The following is a 22,406-nucleotide window of genomic DNA, read 5'->3' on the forward strand; positions in this document are numbered from 1 at the left end:
TTGTCATGTATCACATTGTTGACATGGTCAACATGTGCCAACTCTATGGCCATTTTACAGCCACAGGACATCTACACACAAGTCACTGGCTACTGCTTGCATTACATCCTTGTTCTCATTATACGTGTGTGTTAACCAATGTACATTGTTGAAATTCCAGTGGACAAGCTAATATTTCTTTTAAGCTATAGTGTTAGATTTGTGCAAAGATCTCTACATGTCTATGGTGCATGTATGTGCATTGACATTGCTTTGATGTACATTCCATTTAGGCCACTGACAGTTATACATATACACCTACACTTGTGTATTGTGTTTGACATATCATAGGCATGTAACATATATGCATTCCATTACACATTTGGATTGTCTACATCTACTTGTGTATTTAGCAGCCATTTTTTAGTACTGTTATTTGGCACTGTACTTGGTTGTTTTCTTTTCACATACATGGTTGAAGGTTCAGTTCTGTCCTCTGCTGGAGTTAGCTAGCATTCTTAGATCTGCATTTGCTCAACTGTAATGTTTGTTTTACAGTTGCGCTGCTGTACTGTGATCCTTATTTATTACTCTACAACACACATCTACATCCAGGTATGACAGCCAAGCAGCTTGCAGCATGTCGTAATGTGATGATGCATAGGTAGATAAGTTTTTCTGACTTTCAACATGGCTGGTATGCATCCCCACCCTGGTTGGCAACTTTCTATTGCCCATGTTCTGCACTGCACCATCTGTGTAACTTACCTGTCCTTGCTGTTTTTATCCGACCTTTGTCTGTCATGTGTTGTGATATTTGTTCTATGAATATACCTGCTGTGATGGCCTTCTCCACCTCTTTCCCTATCTTTACATTTCATTCTGTTCTTAGAAAAATAAAAATGGGCCCTATACGCAAAAAAAAAAAAAACATTGCCCATGCCCGTCTGACTTATTTTCTTATTACAACATACCTTTTGTGTGTCCCTGTTCTTCACCCGTACCCCACATCTTCTTTTTATCTCCCACTTTCCTTGGGTGTGTGTCTTACCTGTGTTCCCCATACAAGTCCCACACCCATTGTTAGCTAATGTTAGTTGTGGTGATGTGGCTGTGATTAGCCTACACCTTTATTCATTTTTTATTAGAAAAATTACAGATTCTGTCTGAATCTGTAAATGATACCTAGCATAGTTTAATAATAGCAGACTTACAGTGATATTAGGTAGTTGTCAAACTTACTGGAGAGATTCTGTTCTAGATGTGTATTTAACACTGTCAAGATGCTTGGATTGTGATATTTTTTCTGTGACTTTGTTAATGTGCATCACGCTTTGACATAAAATTTTCTTTGCTTATGGATTAATTGTGAGTAGTATACAGTGCACCTCAGTTGTGCGCCAAGATATTTGGAGTTCATTGTGGCACATTTACATATTAGATTTTTATCCACAACTTTGCTGCTGATATTGCTGTAATGTGCCAGATTCCACAAACTTTATGGAATCTGGCCCAGTGAGTTTCACCAGAATATGGTATGTCAACAACTGCAAATTTGTTTAAGCTTATTTCTAAAATTGTGGCAATAAACAATAGACACCTAAATCTAATTTAATTGCTGAGGCTATTAAACAAGTATCAGGCTAATGAATAATTATCAGTGTTGCACTGGATTCTAGTATAGCAAAAAAAAAAAAACCAGTTACAGCAGAGCAACTAAACCGAGACAGAGAAGGCAGTAAATTTATACACTCTACAAAAAGAATGCTGAGGTTCCCCTGTTTCTTGAAGCCAGGGCTATTGCTTACCCAGTAGGATTTACACTGTACAATATTAGTGCACAATGCATCCAAATGAGTAATTTTCTGCTTATTTAAAATCTGTAATGTTCTGCCCCCACTGAGGACAGATGTTTAATCCACAGAAGCCGGATAATCAGAAACAGGCGCTGCAGACCTTCAGTGGAAGCCAAGCTCAGACAGCTGTCATGTAGAAGCCCCTTCTGTCAGCAAAGACTAGTATACACTGCAGATCTGGTGCTGGGAACCTGATGCGGTCCTTGCAGTTAAATGAATTAGAAGCAGGTTGGAAAAGGGCTTTTTGGTGTTTTCCTCCTTCAATGCAGCTTCCTTTTATGATCTTCAGATTGAATGTTAGAGTACTGTCAGCAGCCCAACAACTGAATATCACCAAAGTGAGGAAACCGCCAGCTACTTAAAGTCTGTAAACTCCATCCTTGCAGATGCTGACTAATCAAACTCCAGCCTGTGCCAACTGCCCCACCGTAGAGAAACAAGAAATCAAAAATAGGCACCCATTCTTTCATTTGGACGCAAACTCAGGCAGCTATCATATGGAAGCCTCTACTCTCACCAGAGGTTGATATACTGCAGACCCAGTCATAGAAGACCAATGAAGTCTATGTAGTCTGTTGAATCACTAAGAACTCAGATGGAAAAGGGATTTTTGGCCTTTTCCTCCTTCTTCATAGTCTCCTGGTGTCTTCTTTGGATTGTTCATTAGAGCACCAAACCGGGCAATTCTTCAGTTGATTAATCACAAAACAACTACTCATAATCGTATCTCAGATGGCATACAAACTCTGTAAAATGTCAATAAGGCATGCACTTGTGGGGGAAGGAGAGATATACCTGAGAAGAAATGCTACTTTTATCTCTCCCTAAAGTAGCACCTCCAAGTAGAAGTGTATAAACAGTGAATAACCCTTAAAGGGAACCCTGTGGAGCCCTGCAACAAAGGGATGAACTATTTTAGATTTAACATAGGATCATAGGAGATTACTAGCCTCTTGACCCAGAGGTCATTTTAAGCCTAGCCATTTCAACCCAATGTAATACCGTAGAGGTACTAGTCAATACCTAAGACTGCATTTAGTGATGACTTCCCATGTCCACGAGGGTTGTGGGTGCTACCCTGGTAAGAATTTATTGTGCCCCATCCACTCATCCAGGTTCCTCTTGAACAGTGTCACATGAATCGGTAGCTTGTTCCAAAGACATGGCAGTCACTGGGAGATAAATATGTCCCTCCAGCATGTCCTATTTAAATCGCAGGCCATATTTAAGTCCCTGGAGTGGGTAGCTCTAGACCCATTTGATTAATGGATATGCACTAAGTTCATTAGGTTTGGCTCTTGGGTTGCTTTGTAGGCCAGGCATAAGTCTCCCCTAAGAAGTCTATATGATATGGAGTATAGTGACAGGGATTTTAGTCAGTCCGTGTAAGGCACATGCTGGAGGCCCTTGATCATCTTTGTTAGAAACCTCTGAGGTCTCTAATTGCTGTAGGCACTTAGTATGGTGCATACTGAATGGGGTGTTATATTCAATTATGGGCCGGATAAGTGCTGAGTATAGGGGGGTTATAACTTCTTTTGCTCTCGATTTGATGCCTTTACTAATGAAGTGAGCTATGTGGAAAGCTTTCCTTACATGTGGTGGTCGAAGTTAAGGTCACTGTCAACCTGTGATCCCAGGTCCCTTACCACTTCATGGGTACTTAGGTATAGCTATTGATTTCATAGTGTGAAGGGACATTGTTTGTGCCAAAAGAAATGATGATGCATGTCTTTGCATTCAGTTTGGGACCATAACTAATACACCAATCATTCATCTGTGTGAGACCATCCTGGAGTATACTAACATAATTTGGGGATTCAATCATTGCACCTAGTTTGCAGTCATCTGCAAATTTGGTTAGCCACAACCCTTTAGTTTTGACCTGAACTTCTGAGAAGTATATACCAAACAGTAGGGGGCCCAGCACTGACCCCTGCGGCAACCCACTGGTAACAGGTCTGTTGGTTGATGTGGAGTCACCCACTTTGATATTGTGTGTCCGGTTTGTGAGCCAGTTTGCAACCAGTCTTAAAATGAAGAGAGTTACATTCAGTTTGCTAGGTTTATTGGTAATACCTGAATGTGGGATTGTGTTGAAAGCCTTTGCCAAGTCAAGGTATGCTATGTGTACAGATTTGCCCTCATCAGTGGCCTTGGTAACACTTTCAAAGACATCCACCAGATTTAACAGGCAGAATATGCCCTTCCTGAAGCCGAACTGGGTAGGATCCAGGGTTTGGAGGTCACCTATGTCTTAGTTTATGAGGTGCATAATAATACAGTCCATGGCCTTAGAGATAAAGCTGGTCAGACTTATGGGACTGTAATTCCCCAGGTCTGTTGCTAGGCCACCTTTGTGGAGGAGAATAACTGTAGCTGTTCTCCATTCCACAGGAACAAAGCCTGTGGTTAGGCTATTATTGAAACGGGTGCTTAGTGGTGATGCTAGTTCATGTTTTACCCTATTTAGTAGACAGCCTGGGATGTCATCTGGTCCCACAGAGGCCGAGTTCTTTGCCTTGGACAGGGCTTTGAGGACATGCTCTTCAGATATGTAAGGTGGAGAGTGGAGTTTGGGGGAAGGTTTTTTTGTAAGTTAGGAGAAAATAAAGGAGTGAAATTTTCACCAAATCTATCCACCAGCAGGTTCGCTATCTCTGTGGGGTCAGTGTGTGTGATACCATTGGCCACCAGTTCTGCACATGCTTGGGTCCTACCCTTTAGGTTACGTACATAGCTGTAAAAGGCCTTATGGTTACCATTGGCAGTACTTGCTAGGTTTCTCTCAAAGAAGTTCTTGTAAGATTTGACAAGTTCTCTTAATTGCCTGTTAAGGCTGAGGAGGGTATTTTTCCATTGTTGGGTCCTTGTCTTTGTTTTCTTGGACAGCAACTTTTTGCATTTATTGTAGAGTTTGTCTGTGCTGGAAGTCATGGCCTTTGTGAGTTCTGGTATTAGTGTCAGTTCGAAGGTGACTGATTTGTGGTCAGTTTCAACTAATGAGGGTCTGACAATTGCAGCAGTGCACATGTTTGACATGTTGGTGAGGACAAGATCTAGAATGTTTGTTCCTCTTGTTGGGGTATGGACAGTTTTCTCCATGGCATTTGAATTCACAAAGTCAAGGACCTTTTGTACTAGCGAGTTTGAGTTAGAGTAGGTTTCCTAGTTGATGGTTGGGATAATTGAAATCCTCCATAACCAGTGTGTTCTGTAAAATTTGAATTGTCTTCAGTTTGGTTAAGTAAGTTTTATGGGTGTCATGATCTATGGAGGAAGATCTCTAAATGTCTAGGACTTGAATGGGGGTCTTACCTACTGTAACCTGGACCTGGAGTAAGTCCATGGAGTTGTCCAGTCTAACTAGGCGCCAGGTGAATTTATCTCGAATATAGATTGAAACACCGCCTCCTTTGGTTTTCACATGTTCATTTTGCGGTCTAAAGGTGTGGAAGGCATTGTAGCCTTGCAGGGCCAGGGTATTCTCTGAGGCCTTAAACCAGGTTTCAGTGACTGCACAGACATCTACATCTTCTAGAGATAGGAGTGCTTCCAGGGAGTGCAGTTTTTGGTTTAAGCTCCTAGCATTTAGCAGCATGACCCTTATTTTGTTCTGATTGGTTAATTTCATGTCAATAATGTTGCTTTCAAGACCTTGCCTAAAAAAGGCTCTATGGGGAGGCAAGAGCCTTTGCCAGTAGTTGAAAGCCTAGGGGGTGCCAGGTGCAAACAGACTTTGGTAAAGCAATGAGGTTTGCCAACCATGGCTTCCCAGGCAGACAGGAACTGGATCCCCTTGGAATCATGTTTATTTTAATGATTTTATGGAATTATTAAAATCAATTATTTTTTGTTTATATTGTGGCATCATTCTAGGTGAGGGTAGTATGCTGCTCAAGGCTAAAGACATACCTGCCTGGGATACATACACAGAGAGCTCAACCATGTCTCTCTCTTAATATAGTCTAGTGAGGTACGTCTCAGGTCAGTCACACCAACATGAACTATGACAGTGTTATAACGGTAATTGTTGCTGAGAGACCTGAGGGCATGCATGATTTGGTGAATCCTTGCACTGGACAGGCAGCTGACCATGACTTTTCCTTGTCCAGCCTGGTGAGTGGGACATTTGTGTGTCTCACTATTGAGTCTCTAGTGACAAGAAAACCTAGTTTTTAAGTGTTATACCTTACAGGTTTGATGGCTGAGACACTGGTATTGCTATGTGTCATGGGTGCTGTGGAGACTGTGTTAGCTGTAGCAGACTTGTGTTTTGGAGGTCTCTGGTGTTTCTGTAAGTTTTTCTATAGAACGTCCGTGCATGTGGATTTACGTGTTTGATGCATACTATGTGTATGAGTAGTGGTATTATGTGAATATGTAGTGGTGGGTGAGTTGACAACCTTCTCCGTGTTACTGTTTTGAGTGACAGAGAGCATGGATTCTAGATTCTTGGTGTAAATACATCTCTCGCACTCAGTACTGGATATGTTATTAGTAGAGGGTTGTCTGTGTACATGTGGCAATTGCTACACTGCCTGAAGAGACCCAAGTCAACAAGGTTGGCAGGACAAACAACAGTAGTCCAACCGTCCATAATGCTAAGTTGAAGACTGTTGTCACTAGGGGTGGCTTTTCAGAAATGAACACGAAGGAGCTCAGTGAATGGATATTTCAGCCTGGGTTTTAAGGGAAATGTTGTTGTATTAAACTGCCTGACTTTGCTGCACAATTGTGCGGTAGTGCATGGTGCTGTGCTACGTGCAAACAAGCAGAAACCTGCTCAGATGCAGGGCCTAAATACCAGAAGTTAAAACTTGAAAAAAACTATAATAACAAAATTCAAAAGGACCAATGAGGATGGTTATTCCAAGCACTAGACTGGCTTCCCTTTACCAGTCTGGTGCCAGTCAAACACATTTCTCTCACAAAAGTACAGATAGGCCCCTTCTGATCCAAGATGGCCTGGAAAATGTGCTTAGAACAAACAAACCACTACAAACAGTTCAAGAAGCAGCAAGTCTGAATCTGGACTATGCTACAGCTACCATCTACCCTAGTTTCACCAAGAAACACTAGAGAATATTTAACACAGCAGAAAAATAGCAGTAAGACACTGAAAAAAAGTTTAAAACAGAAGAAAATCTGCCAGGAGGCTCTAAAGAATGATTTAAACAGTTAACAGATCAGTTAATTAAGTACTGCTTGGTGGGAAAACCAGAGCAGGCAGAACAGATAGCTTTAAAACAGTGAAAAATACCAGTAAATACTTAAACATTGGAAACAACCAAAAAGCTTGCTAAACAGTGAAAACAGCAATAAAAATTCGATTTTACAGGCACAGTGTAGCAGGCAATCTCAGTATAACAGTGTAGTTTAGGAGCTAACCCCTGTGAGTGCCCTAAGGGGTAAGAGGCAAACCATATCAGTACTATAGAAGAAATTCCACAGGGATCTGCAAATTTCCCATCAGAATTATATGATTTACAACATCAAATGCAGCAAGATTAAGAAGTATCAGTGTATATAATAGCATCACTGAATTCTGTAACCTACGACCACCAATTGAATAACACCTTTATTAACATTAACTGTTCTGAAGAAGTCTATTGACGAAAGCGCTTGACCAGTTTCTGTGGATTTACATTTTGTATAGTGGACTATTTCATGTGTATCGAATAAAGGTGTTATTCAATTGGTGGTCGTAGGTTATTGGCTCAAAGAGTGGATTGTTGTTTGTTATTTGTGGTTGTTTCCACTCTTTCGCACACCACTTTTTATCACTGAATTCTGACCACAAGGAGATCACTCACCATTCTAATGAGAGCAGACTCACTGCTAAAAGGAAGCCAGACTGAAATAGATCTAATGGCTCATTAACAGTTAGCTACAACCACAAAAGGAAGGTTTGAGACTGTGAGGTACTTCATAAGCTCATTCATATCTAATGAATGGATGCAATGAACTCCTTTTTTCCGTGCAGGTGGAACTTTCTGCACTCCTAATAAAGATGAAATAATCATGAAAATAAATGGACTGTGCTTTTCCAGACAGGTTTTAGTCAGTGTGGCTGTATAAGAATCCAGCTCATACACTGAGATGCACATCCATGACCTCAAACCTATGACCTCAAAGTCTTTGTATATCTAACTCATACATTCAAAATCCAAAAGAAATTGTGCATGAACGATGCCTTGATTTCTGAAAGTAATAACTAGGGTGCCATTGACGTATTATGGAGGGTGCCACTCATAATGCTTTCTACCTTATGTTTTGGAGTCTGAAGTTCAATTCTAACCTCTATTTACTGTCTCAGTTGCATTCACTTGTCCATATGTCTTCCTGTGTTTTCTCTGGGTACTCCAGTTTTCTGCTGCCTCCCAAAAACATACTGGCTGACCGGCTACCTTAAATTGTTCATACACATGCATATTCCATCTACTCTTTTATCTCTGGTGTAGAGCATGACTATAAAATGTCTTTGGACCAATCAGTTTACCCTGTTAAGAAACACTAAAATGTAAACTAAAAATTAAGGAACAAGAATCAAGCGCCTTCCTCACATTACACAAAAGAAAATGCTTCCCAGTTAATAAGGCAGTCTGGACTGTATACCATGTCTGCTATTCACAACAGCTTAGTCCATCAATTTTATGAATAAGAACCTTCAATGGGCAAAAGCATTACCTTCTCACTGAGGATGCTTTTTGATACCCAGAGTATGGTTTACAACCTTAAGCATGTGTTCTATAAGCCATGTTTGTCTACAAAGATGTCCTAACCTTCAACCTTCTCTTCTTTGGTTCCTAACCTCACAGTCTTATATTGACTCATGAAATTCTGTAGAGACAAGTTGTTCATAAATGGGACCGGTGTGAATTATAGCACCAGTGACAGCATTGTTATATGTCAACTGAATTGCATCTGGACCATTGACAGTAGCAGCATTGCTGTCCTTCAGAAGATTATCAAGCACACCTATTGGATGGTAAAATGGTGATATTATTCTTAGGCCTGCACATCTCAAGATTAGGTGACTTGATGAGGAGAGCTGTGAACCCACATAGGTCAAATAGGGCTCAGGCCAAGAGAATGGTTCCAAGACTATGTCTGAAATGACTACACCTACTTGAAAATGAAGTTGAGAAAATGTCATTTTCTATGGGTGGCTGCAATATTCACCTGAACATAGCTAAGATTGTTCTGTTCAGAGATAAAGTACTGTGCAAGAGCATCCAGTTTGTCATTAAGCCAGAATTTACCAATTTGCACATTCCTACAGAGACAAGGGAACTGGTTAATTCTTGCAGAAAACTCTCATCACTGGATAGATAGGCAGTGTATGAGGAGAAAGTTACAATTTGTACCTGCCCCTACTATAGATTCAAATAAGTTAGTATTCCACCACTCTGAGAGAAGATCTAAAACAGGTTTCCACTCCACCAATCCTATGTCACCTAGGACACTCAGTAACAGAAAACAACAGGTAGTATGTTAACAATTAAATGGGGACCAAAGACGAAATCCAGCAGAGTTAAAGATCAATAATCATCGTTATTTCATCTAGTTAACAATGGGAATAAAGTAAATTATAAAGTCACAGGCTGAAGCAGAGATAAACAGCATCACTGGAGACCATAGCACATGGCATAATGGAGGTATCCACAAAATGCATCACCAGAGCTGTAACTGTCATCATATTGCACAGTGCGTGTGTGCTGTGAAATGTATTACCATAGGGATTTTCACATGGTACAATACATGTGTGCTGAGAAATGCATTACCAGAGGGACTGTCACATGATATAATGTAAGTGTGCTATAAAATATAGGCATTTGTGCTATGAATTCAATTACCAGAGGCACAGCCACTTGATACAATGAAAGTGTGTTGTGAACTGTGTTACCAGTGTCATGGTCACATGATATGATGCATGTGTACTGAAAATGGCATTACCAGAAGCATGGGCACATGACAAAAGGCATGTGCACTATAAACTCCAAGTATATTTAGAGTGAACTACACTACCAGAGGTATGCGAGTTTATCCCAATGCATGTGTGATGTGAACTGCATTACCAGTGGCATGGTCATATGGCACAATGTATGCGTACTATTTATCTCAGTCTTGGACCCATTTTAAATATTGTGCTAATACGATACTGGCACCTTTACACTTAGTAACAAGTATTATTAAAGAATGATCAAAGCTTTACCAAGGCAGCACCAAGGGTTATATCATCATCATCTTCTTTCGGCTGTTCCCATTAGGGGTCGCCACAGCAGATCACGTTTCCATTTCTTCCTGTCCTCTGCATCTTGCTCTGTCACACCAACCACCTGCATGTCCTCTCTCACCACATCCATAAACCTTATCTTAGGCCTTCCTCTTTTCCTTTTACCTGGTAGCTTCATCCTTAGCATCTTTTTCCCAATACACTCAGGATCCCTCCTCAGCACATATCCAAACCAACGTAATCGTGCCTCTCTGGCTTTGTCTCCAAGCCTTCCAACCTGGGCTGACCCTCTAATATACTTAAACTTGCCACACACCCAGTGCAAATCTTAACATCTTTAATTCTGCCACATCAAGCTCAAACTCCTGCCATTTTGTCAATTCCACTGTCTCCAACCCATATAACATAGCTGGTCTAACTACCCTTTTGTAGTCCTTCCCTTTCACTCTTACAGGTACTCGTCTGTCACAAATCACTCCTGACACTCTTCTCCTGTACTCTCTTCTTCACCTCTCTTCCACACTCACCATTACTCCAAACTATTGACCCCAAGTATTTAAAATCATCCACCTTCGCCACCTCTACTCCTTGTATCCTCACCATTCCTCTATCCTCCCTCTCATTCACACACATATATTCTGTCTTATTCCTGCTGACCTTCATTCCTCTTCTCTCTAGAGCATATCTCCATCTCTCCAGGGTCTCCTCCACCTGTTCCCTACTCTCACTACAGATCACAATGTCATCTGCAAACATCATAGTCCACGGGGACTCCTGTCTGATCTCGTCTGTCAACCTGTCCATCACCATTGCAAATAAGAAAGGGCTCAGAGCTGATCCTTGATGTAACCCCACCTCCACCTTAAATGCATCCGTCACTCCCACCGCAGACCTCACTGCTGTCACACTACCCTCGTACATATCCTGTACCACTCTTACATACTTCTCTGACACTCCTGACTTCCTCATACAATACCACAACTCCTCTCTAGGCACCCCGTCATATGCTTTCTCTAAGTCTACAAAAACACAATGCAGCTCCTTCTGACATTCTCTGTACTTTTCCATCAACACTCTCAGAGCAAACATCGCATCTGTAGTGCTTTTTCCCGGCATGAAACCATACTGCTGATCACTAATCATCACGTCCCTTCTTAACCTTGCTTCCACTACTCTTTCCCACAACTTCATGCTGTGACTGATCAATTTAATCCCTCTGTAGTTACTACAGCTCTGCACATCACCCTTATTCTTAAAAATCAGTACCAAAACACTTTTTCTTCATTCCACAGGCATCCTCTCACTTTCCAAGATTTCATTAAACAATCTGGTTAAAAACTCCACTGCCATTTCACCTAAACACCTCCATGCTTCCACAGGTATGTCATCTGGGCCAACAGCCTTTCCATTGTTCATTCTCTTCATAGCTATCCTTACTTCCTCCTTGCTAATCCATTGTAATTCATGATTCACTATCCCTACATCATCCGACCTTCTCTCCCTCTCATTCTCTTCATTCATCAACCCCACAAAGTACTCTTTCAATCTCCTCAACACACTCTCCCCACTTGTGAGTATGTTTCCCTCATTATCCTTTATCACCTTTACCTGCTGCACATCTTTCCTTGCTCGGTCCCTCTGTCTAGCCAATTGGTACAGGTCCTTTTCTCCCTCCTTAGTGTCCAACCTTTCATACAACTCTTCATATGCCTTATCCTTAGCCTTCGCCACCTCTCTCTTTGCCATGCACCTCATCTCCTTATACTCCTGTCTACTTTCTTCATCTCTCTGACAATCCCACTTCTTCTTTGCCAACCTCTTTCTCTGTATACTCTCCTGTACTTCCTCATTCCACCACCATGTCTCCTTGTCATCCTTGCTCTGTCCAGATGTGATACCAAACAGTCTCCCTTACTAGCTCTGCTGTAGTTACCCAGCTATTTGGCAACTCTTCACTGCCACCCAGTGCCTGTCTTAACTCATCCCTGAACTCCACCTCACAATTACCTTTTTTCAATTTCCACCATTTGATCCTTGGTGCTGCCCTCACACTCCTCCTCCTCCTCTTAATCACCAATGTCATCCTACAAACCACCATCCTATGCTACCTAACTACACTTTCTCTGGACACCACTTTACAGTCTCCAATTTCCTTCAAACTGGCCCTCCTACATAGGATATAATCCACCTGTGTGCATCTTCCTCCACTCTTATATGTCACCCTGTGCTCCTCCCTCTTCTTAAAATATGTATTCACCACAGCCATGTCCATCCTTTTCGCAAAATCCACTACCATCTGACCTTCTACATTCGTTTGTTTAACACCATACCTACCCATCACTTCCTCATCCCCTCTGTTCCCTTCACCAACATGCCCATTGAAATCTGTTCCAATCACCACTCTCTCACCCTTGGGTACAGTCATCACCACTTCATCCAATTCACTCCAAAATGTTTCTTTCTCATCCATTGCACACCCAACTTGTGGAGCATATGCACTAACAACATTCATCATTACACCATTAATTTCCAGCTTCATAAACATTACTCTATCCGACACTCTTTTCACATCCAAAACACTATTAGCATACTGTTCCTTCAGAATAACTCCTACGCCATTTCTCCTTCCATGCACATCATGATAAAACAATTTGAACCCACCTCTGATACACCTAGCCTTACTCCCCTTCCATCTGGTCTCTTGCACACACAATATACCAACCTTCCTTCTGTCCATCATATCAGCTAGCTCTCTCCATATACCAGTCATACTGCCAACATTCAAAGTTCCAACCCTCACTACCACAGTCCTAGCCTTTCTCTTCTCTTCCTGTCTTCGGCCATGTCTTCCACCTCTTCTCCTCCTTCGGTCAACAGTAGCCCAATTTCTGCCAGCACCCTGTTGGCTAACAGTACTGGTGGCAGTCATTGTTAACCCGGGCCTCAACTGATCCGGTATTAAAGTATTTATCAGTGTCTGCATGAAATGATTTGGCGAAGTTTTACGCCGGATGCCCTTCCTGACGCAACCCTCCCCATTCATCCGGGCTTGGGACCAGCACAAAGAAATGCACTGGCTTGTGCATCCCCAGTGGCTATATACCAAACCTAATTGGCATAAGAAAAAAATCAATACTGGAAAAGAATAAAATGCATGCAGTCTGTAGCCAGCTCATTAGCAAAGAAGCAAATGTAGCCAGCTCATTAGCAAAGAATAAAATGCGTGCAGTCTGTAGCCAGCTCATTAGCAAAGAAGCAAATGCATGCAGTCTGTAGCCAGCTCATTAGCGAAGAAGCAAATGCATGCAATCTGTAGATAGCTCATTAGCAAAGAAGCAAATGCATGCCATCTGTAGCCAGCTCATTAGCAAAGAATAAAATGCATGCAGGCTGTAGCCAACTCATTAGCGAAGAAGCAAATGCATGCAGTCTGTAGCCAGCTCATTAGCGAAGAAGCAAATGTAGCCAGCTCATTAACAAAGAATAAAATGCATGCAGTCTGTAGCCAGCTCATTAGCAAAGAAGCAAATGCATGCAGTCTGTAGCCAGCTCATTAGCGAAGAAGCAAATGCATGCAGTCTGTAGCCAGCTCATTAGCAAAGAAGCAAATGCATGCAATCTGTAGATAGCTCATTAGCAAAGAAGCAAATGCATGCCATCTGTAGCCAGCTCATTAGCAAAGAATAAAATGCATGCAGTCTGTAGCCAGCTCATTAGCAAAGAAGCAAATGCATGCAGTCTGTAGCCAGTTCATTAGCAAAGAAGCAGGATATACAACATATATAAAGGCAGTGAGTCAGTATCAGCAATGAATCTCATGTTGTTGCAGGCCAGCAAGTAGGTCAAGTAATAACTGCCTTATTTTACTGAAGAGAAAGGTGGGATGGCATTTTACCATACATTCTCCCTGTAACACAAGTTTTAGGAAAGGCTATTTTAAGTTAATATTGTTATTTTAAATGTTATTTCAGGTGTTGAAAGGAAAAGGACAGATCAGACAACCTGTAGTAAACATGTGAAATGTCACAGGCCAAAAGATACACCACAGCATGCCATACTTAAAGGGGGGAAAAACTAAAACCACATCCCTAGCCAAGGATAATCATAAGGCACTCTTTCACTACATCTGAAGTCTAAAAGGGAATGCCCAGCTATGTGCTGAACTGGTTGTAGATGGGATCACTCATACTACACCAGAAGATATTGCCAACCTGCTAGCTGACAAATTCAGTGTAAATTTCACCCCCCTATCCCCACCTACCATATCCCAAAGCATACCTGACTCCAGCCCTCTGCCTAATATCTGTGGAGAACAGGTCATCTCAGTGCTCATCAAAGCCAAAAAATATGGCCTCAGTGGGACCCAGATAATATTCCAGGTTGTTTGCTAAGCAATCTGAAACAAGACCTAGCAGACCCACTTTGCTGTTCTTTTTAATCATAGCTTGAGAACTGGCTATATTCCTGCAGAATGGAGAACAGCAACAGTAATCCTCCCACACAAAGGGGGCTATCAACTGACCCTAGGAACTACAGACCTATAAGTCTAACCAGCCTCATCTGCAAGGCCATGTAAATAATTATCATGGACCTTATCAACAAAGACATAAGTGACCTCCAAAAGCTGGACCCAACCCAGTTTGGCTTCGTTAAGAGTAGATCATGCTTATTAAACCTGGTAGACTTCTTTGAGAATGTCACCAAAGGTATGGACGAATGTAAGACAGTGCACACAGACTATCTCAACCTTGCCAAAGCTTTCAACACAATTCCACACTGAAACTCTCTCGGATAGGGAATAACCCTTACATTATTGGATGGGTAACCAATTGGCTCACTGACAGAATATACCGTGTCAAAATTGGTGACTCCACCTCCACCAGTAGACCAGTGGAGTACCACAGGAGTCTGTGCTGGGCCCTTTACTGTTTGGCATCTATTTCTCAGAAATCCAGGCCAAAGTAGATGGCCTTTGGCTCACCAAGTTCGCGGATGATTGTAAACTGGAAGCAGTCATTGAGTCCCCCAATGATGTCAACATATTACAAGAAGGGCTAGCAAAAACAAATGATTGGTGCTAAAGCCATGGTCTAAAACTAAATGCAAAAAAATGCATTATTATTCCCTTTGACAAAGCAGAATTCCCTACAAATTACAATACTGACAGCAATCCCCTAAGTTCCAACCCAGTGGTGGAAGACTTGTGAACATAGGTTGATAGCAATCTGAACTTCGACCACCAACTTTCCACAGTGGTAAAGAAAGTCTTCTACATAATGCACCTCATAAGCAAGGGCATAGCATCCAGGTCAAGGGATGTTATAACTCTGACTGTACTTGAGCCTCATCAGACCCGTCCCTTCTGCATGTACCTCACCAGAAACCTGCAGCAGCTGGAGCGACCTCAGATTTTTCTCACTAAGAAAATACAGAGACTCCAAACCATGACCTGAAAGCCCTGTCTCTTTTCTTTGTATCTTATAGGCTGCTGAGAGATGACTTGTGCCTGGCCTATAGGGCAATCTTCAGCCTTGCCCTAATGGAAATGCTGCACATTCACAAGTCAAATGGCACAAGAGTCACTTGCTCTACGGATCTCAGCCTAGCTTGTGACATTAGCAGAACATGCTGGTGAGACAGATATGTCTCCCAGAGACTGACACTTCTCTGGAATAGACTTCCTATTCACGTAAAACAGAGCTGATCAATGACCCTATTCAAAAGCAACCTAGATAATTAGATGGGAGACAGCAAATTTATCCTTGGGGTGGCATCCATGCCCCTCATGGACAGGGGTAGCCAGTGTTTATCACAGACCTGCTCTGTTAATAAATTTGTTCTGTGAACTACCCAAAAAGAGCAAATAGGGATACTTGGAATTAATATGGCTAGGCTTGTAAAGGCTCTAGGGCTGCTAGCTGAGTAACCGCCTATGAGCCTATGAATCTATGTATCATCCCCAAGCTGGGGAAAAATGCAGCCAATATGCGCAATGGCTCCTGTCCTTACTCCTCAGAGAAATCTTTGGAACTGATGTAAAAGATCCGTAGTGAGGAGATTGAAAAGTGACCAGCATGGGTTGAAAATAAGTGCCACAAGATAGGGGTGATGGAAAACGCTAATAAATTTGTACATAGCTTTATGGCTTGCAAGCATACAGTCATTGTGATGGCTGTTGAAGAAGTTAGTGTAAGAATATAGAGCATTGTAAAGCAAACGTGCAAACACAATATCCATCTTAATATCTGAAGAAATTATTAATAAGTATCTATTTATTACATCCATCATGTAACCTAATTGACAATTAACAATGCTCACCTATTAGCCATGGATTACCACAGTATTATAGTGATGCTGTGAAATCCACAGTTTCCAAAAGATATCAGTCAGTCACATTTTGTAAATTATAAGGCAAAACAAAGTTTCTGTAATGTACAGTATGAAGTATTTAAGCAATAACCCATGCCTGGGTGTGGGTAATGTTGGATTTACCCACGGTTGGTGTGGTTTGGTCACAAGGGCAAAGCCTAAGTGGCCAAACAAAGACAACTGTGGATAAATCTAACATTACCCACACCCAGGTGTGGGTTATTGCTATTATACAATGACATCATTTAAGAAAAAAAATACTTACTTTTCTTAAATAATGGCATTGTATAATGCCTCTGTGCTGCCCTTCCGCAGCTGTCTGGCATTCTGCGGCAGTTCTGATGTACTGCGTATGCGTATGCTTACGCAGTACATCAGAGCTGTGGGTGGAAGCAACGGAGAAAGCAAAATCTCTGTTGCTTTTTAGAAACTGTCTCGCTATGTTAAAGTAGTTTAACATAGCAAGACAGCTTGAAAAAAACCAACGGAGAAAGGAAGATCTCCATTGCTTTTTTAAAGCTGTCTCGCTATGTTAAATGGGTTTAACATAGTGAGACAGCCTTAAAAAAAGCAACGGAGAAAGGAAGATCTCCGTTGCTTTTTTGAAAGTTGTTTCGCTATGTTAAATTCCTTTAACATACCGAGACAGTTTCTAAAAAGCAACGGAGATCTTGCGTTCTCGGTTGCTGTAAAAAAAAAAAGACATACTAATGGAAAAAGTCTGGGCAACCAGACTTTTTTCCATTAGTATAAGTCTGATTTACAACGTCCATGCTGACCAATCAGCATGCACGTTTTGGAATATTAATGGAGGGTCGTTGTATAATAGCCTTTACCCTGGTGGTATAGTGACAAAATCTTAAGTACAGTAATTGAAACTGTTTAGTCTTTTTTTTTTTTTTTTGTCCAACCAGTAAGATAATTTGGCCTAACTGCGTGATAATAGGGCATGAAAAATGTATCACATCTGTTGAAGCTGAACAGTATTCCATTACCCTATTCAGTATCTTATAGATGGCTGGATCCATGACATACAGTGATGGATCTTAGTTATGACCCAGCTGACCTAGGTGCAGGTACAAACCTGGGGAAGAGAGGAGCCAGCCAGAGAGGGAAAGGACTGAAAATGCACGTCATGCTCACCTCTCCCCTTGGTGGTTTTGAGGGCCATGTTGTGGCACATGACTCCTATTAATGAATCTTCAGTGAACATGGGGTAGATTACAGCAGCTGTCTGCTTGACATGGGAGGGAGATGACTGACAGACTACTCCAGTCATGGAAGCAGGTGACAATCTCATTCTGTACTCATTATATGCCCCCCCCCTCAAGTGCTATATTGACGGGATGCATCACAAAATCCCTTTACGGATGCTTCAGTGACTGTTGTACCCTGACCGATTCTTGCTCTGTAGAGAACAAATGGGCATGGCCAATGTTCAGCAGGTGTGGGGGAATGCAAAAAATATCAAACAAAAGACTTGTTAATGATATATGTATCCATAATATGTAAATATAGTTTAGGCATGTGATACACAAACTTACTGTAGTTCTGTGCTTGCTTAATGAGATCTCTAAAGTAACATGCCTGAGTCAATAAGAGTAGAAATGTAGACTGCTTGAGACAGATGTTCACATTTTGGGAACTTTCTCCTTTCCCCAGTGTTCTGTGACCATGGATTTCATAAGCCCATATGGGTGATGCATGGAGTTTTTTCCATGCAAAAACAAAAAAAAACCCACTTGTTTTCAGTTTTTATATTTAATTCAATGCTATCTGGATATTTTGCATTTGTGTGACCAAACATATGTGGCCCAAGCACTTATCTTACTATGTACAGCAGCTGGCATGCTGCAGACTCAAAGGCAATGCAAAAATATACATAACACTCAAGCATTTATTACTGTAATGTAGAGGACAGAAAATGTGGCTTCTCAGCAACAAAAATGTATGCTCAGATAATTTCTTATCTGTTTAGATTTTACTTTCCTCTTCCATTATTAAAATATAATTGTACATTTATTATACTGTAAACTAATAGCTGTCTAATAAAGGCTCTAGTTTTGGGTGGGAGTGAATGTGTAAAGTATAAACATAGCCTTGAGAGTTCTTTTAATACAATAGACAACATGGCAGTACGTGTGGTAACTTTCTCTGGGAAAAATAAATATTGCACTTTCCCTCCCTGAGTGCCTAAAACAGAAACAAAATAGAGGCTTCTGAAAAGCCTACCTAGAATAGAAGAGCCAGAAAAGTATGGTGAATGGGGGCAGGGTAGCTTAACATCTTTTAGAGTTTTGCATTTCTGCAGCTTAGAGAGGAAGTCTTGGATGTTCCTGCTGAACGAGCTGCAATAAGATAAGATCATTAAAAGGGCAGCCTGGTGACCTCTCCCACCACCCCGCCTCATCAGGTCTGGCGTCGGACGAGCTGGCCCTCCGCCCAGCACTCGGCACCCCTCACTTTTTTTTCTTTTCTTGTGCTCAGGGTTTTCTCTCTGTCTCCAGCGGAATCATACAGTCCCGGATTATGGAACCACTCCTTAAGTGGAAAGGAAATCTGGCCAGGAGTGCAGACTTGGTGACTTTGCTCCATTTAAACACAAGTCATTTTTTTCTTCACTCTTTTATGATGTTCTTTAAGTTATGCGGGTGAGGGAGGGGTGCTTGGAAAAACTGGGGCTCCCACGGTACTATTTTTGAAGATGGCTCAAGTGACAGTGAACTGTATTGAAAATATCTGTAACACAGGAAAATGTGTCAGGTCAATTCATATTTTATATTTTCGTACTTTTATTTGATTTAATTTCTAATATTAATTGCTTCAGGTTTCCTCAATTTCATATTAAGACCTAGGAATCTAAAACTGAAAATCACAAGTGGAATTGTTTATGAATTTTTAGTACAAGTATTTTTTTCTGCTATTTGCCACATACTGCAATAGATATTTAAACATTTATTTTCAGGAAGTCAAAACTACAATATCAGTTACTGCAATACCATCTTAAATATATTCCGTGAATAAATGTGTATTACAGTAGAAACTTTAATGTGAGTAAATGATTGTAGTAGTTGGATCATAATGGACCCAAGAAATGAGGTAGCTTTGTTTGTATGTTAGATAGTTCTAATGGAAGACAAGGGGGTATTTAGAAGCATGAAAGCTGAAACCAGAAACCAGAAGCCAATATTTTTATTATTATTTATTTATTTATTGCTTGTTTGTTTTAGTTGACTAAGTGGGTACTGAGGATCAGTAATGTAGAAAATAGGTAGACAGAGGGATAGAGAGAGAGAGAGAGAGAGAGAGAGAGAGAGTGAAAAGCTAAGGTACTTATTTAATTACATCTGCTAAGTAAACAAAAAGAAAGAGTCAGACAGTTGTTAAATCCAGACAATACAATCAGAATGAATGAAACTGTCAAAACAAGTCCTTCAACAAAAGAAAGAATTCTGTAAAAAAATTCAAAAGTTTGGTTTGATTAAGTGTGTGTGTGTGTGTGTGTGTGTGTGTGTGTGTGTGTGTGTGTGTGTGTGTGTGTGTGTGTGTGTGTGTGTGTGTGTGTTGGGGGGGGGGTTACCACAGACCTTCAAGTCTCAAGCACTCGAAAATTACTCTCTTGAAGTCATGGACTCAAGCAACTTGTAGCTCGTATAGGCTGCTGCTCATGCTCAAACTTGAATATGAGTTTGGGCAAGCAGCAGTAGGAAGGGAGCAGGTGGGGGTTTAGGATTAGAGAGCAGGAGTGGGATCAGCACTGGAGACGGGAAGAGAGATTTTAGGGTTAAGGAATGGGAATGGAGTTTTAGGTTTAGGAAGGGAATTTTAAGATTTAGGTTTAAGGAGGGCAGTTTTAGCTTTATGGAGGGTGGAACTGGAGTTTTTGGTATAAAGACTGGGAATGGAGTTTTAGGGTTAGGGAGTGGGGAGGGAGTCTTAGGTTTACAGTTAGGGTTCTGGTAGGGCTATGGGAGCTAAGTAGATATGGGAGAATGAGTTAGTGGGAGTTCAAGCATGTACCTATTTAAGCAAGTGTCAGCAAGCAACGTTGTAGCAAATATATAGCAAGTGAGCGCTTGCAGTAGCACATTATCAGACCCATAAGAATTCTGCACAGAATTTTAAAACAAGTAATGGCAGCCATGGCAACACTACCTTTGTTAATGGGAGGAAAGTCAAGCATTTAAAAACTGGAGGATGCTAGGTGTCACTGACCTCTCTTATAAGAGTGGATAGATATTGACAATTTTGGTAGGCACCCACTCCAAAGTGGTTCATTTTATATTCACAGACAATAAAAGCATTCCATAAGGCTCAGTGTTGGGACCCCTAATTTTTTTTATGTTTTTACAAGCACACCTAATGGATCATACAAGAAACCCAATAATAATGTGATCAACAGGGCTAATAAGAAATAGTTCAAGCTTACTTAAAAATACTTATGTATGCTAGTAATGCAGTAAGCAGTTCTAGGTACATTGCAGGTGCTGAGATGAGTACTCTTGGTAAACACTGAAGACATACTAATTTCATGAACTTGGACCCCATTCCTGTCATGGAATTAGAAACCCTAAACATTTTATAAATTAAAAAAAAAGGACTCATAAAGGTCAACATTATATTGTCTTTAAGTTGTTTGAAACAGCAGACCAGAGAAGGGGTATGGACATAGTCCTTATAATGGATCTATTTATTGAATTAATGTTGTTTGGTGTTAGTCCTGCTCGGCCAGGGTCTTTTCTTGAAGAGGTCCATGGATGTGTCACACAAGAAAAACAAAATGAGCATTAGTACTGTAGTGACTAATGTACTGCCTGCCTCAAATGTTAAACAGAAAGGTGGTGAGTGCTGCAAGGTGACAGCCTGGTTAAAACTTGCTGAATAACAGAGTAGAGAAAGCATTAGTTAAAGAAGCACTTCTTCAAGTAAGAGCTACAGGTAACTCACAGGTTGCATAAGAAACATGTCACAGGAACTTCAAGGAGAGATTTTCTTCTTCTTTTTTTTTCTGCAGATAAAAACACAAACATCTTTCCCTGGGTGATGTAAGACGAGGATACATTTATACTACTTGGGGTCAGAACAGCTAAGCTACTAGGCCATCACTGCTCCCCCAATACTTAATGCACATATCCTGTAACAGCTCTGTAAAATTCTCAGTGTTTACACTTCTAAACAGAGTACCACCATGCTACAAATGGAGGGAAGGAAGGAAGGAAGCAAGCTGTGTCATCTTGAACACTTTTAGAAGGATTACAGAAGTATATGTAACAAGGAAGAGACTCAAAGTGCCCTGTAATGAGCTCATTCTAATAAAAGCAACAATTTAAATTGGTAAGCAAATTACAGATTTTACATTTTGTCCAAAACATCATCATAAACTTAAAAATCATTCTTTTTCTCTAAGACATATCCCAGAAGTTTCTTGCTGATATAGTTTTGGATGTCTAAGAAAAAAGCTGAGCTGGTAAATGCAGACTAAATTTCTAATACTGTAATAAATGTTCTTTCTGTTTTGTCTGCTTAGCTCTGACAAGAATAATACATATCGTGCATACTTTTCCTGGGGCAGCCGCGGTGGTGCAGTGGTTAGTGTTGCCACCTCACAGCAAGAGGTTCGATCCTCGACTGGGGTACTTTCTGTGTGGAGTCTGCATGTCCTCCCTGTGGTCACATGGGATTTCTCTGGGTGCTCTGATTTCCTCCCACATTCCAAAGACATGTTGTAGGTGGACTGGAGACTCTAAACTGGCCCTAGGTGTGAGTGTGTGTGTGCCTTCTGTGGAAGGTTGGGTGCTGGGTTGGCAATTTGACACTGTAAAACTCCACTGCCAATCATGAGTGGACAGGTGATCTGCTGTGGTGACCCCTAACCAGGAAAAGCCAAAAGAAGACGTGCATACTTTTCCTATTATATGAGTAGTCAGTGTCCTATGTTACATCAAACTATTTGTCTGAGAAAG

Source organism: Protopterus annectens, chromosome 12.part0 (genome assembly GCF_019279795.1).
Source record: "Protopterus annectens isolate FY-2018-M chromosome 12.part0, PAN1.0, whole genome shotgun sequence".
In the NCBI taxonomy this organism is placed as follows: domain Eukaryota; kingdom Metazoa; phylum Chordata; order Ceratodontiformes; family Protopteridae; genus Protopterus; species Protopterus annectens.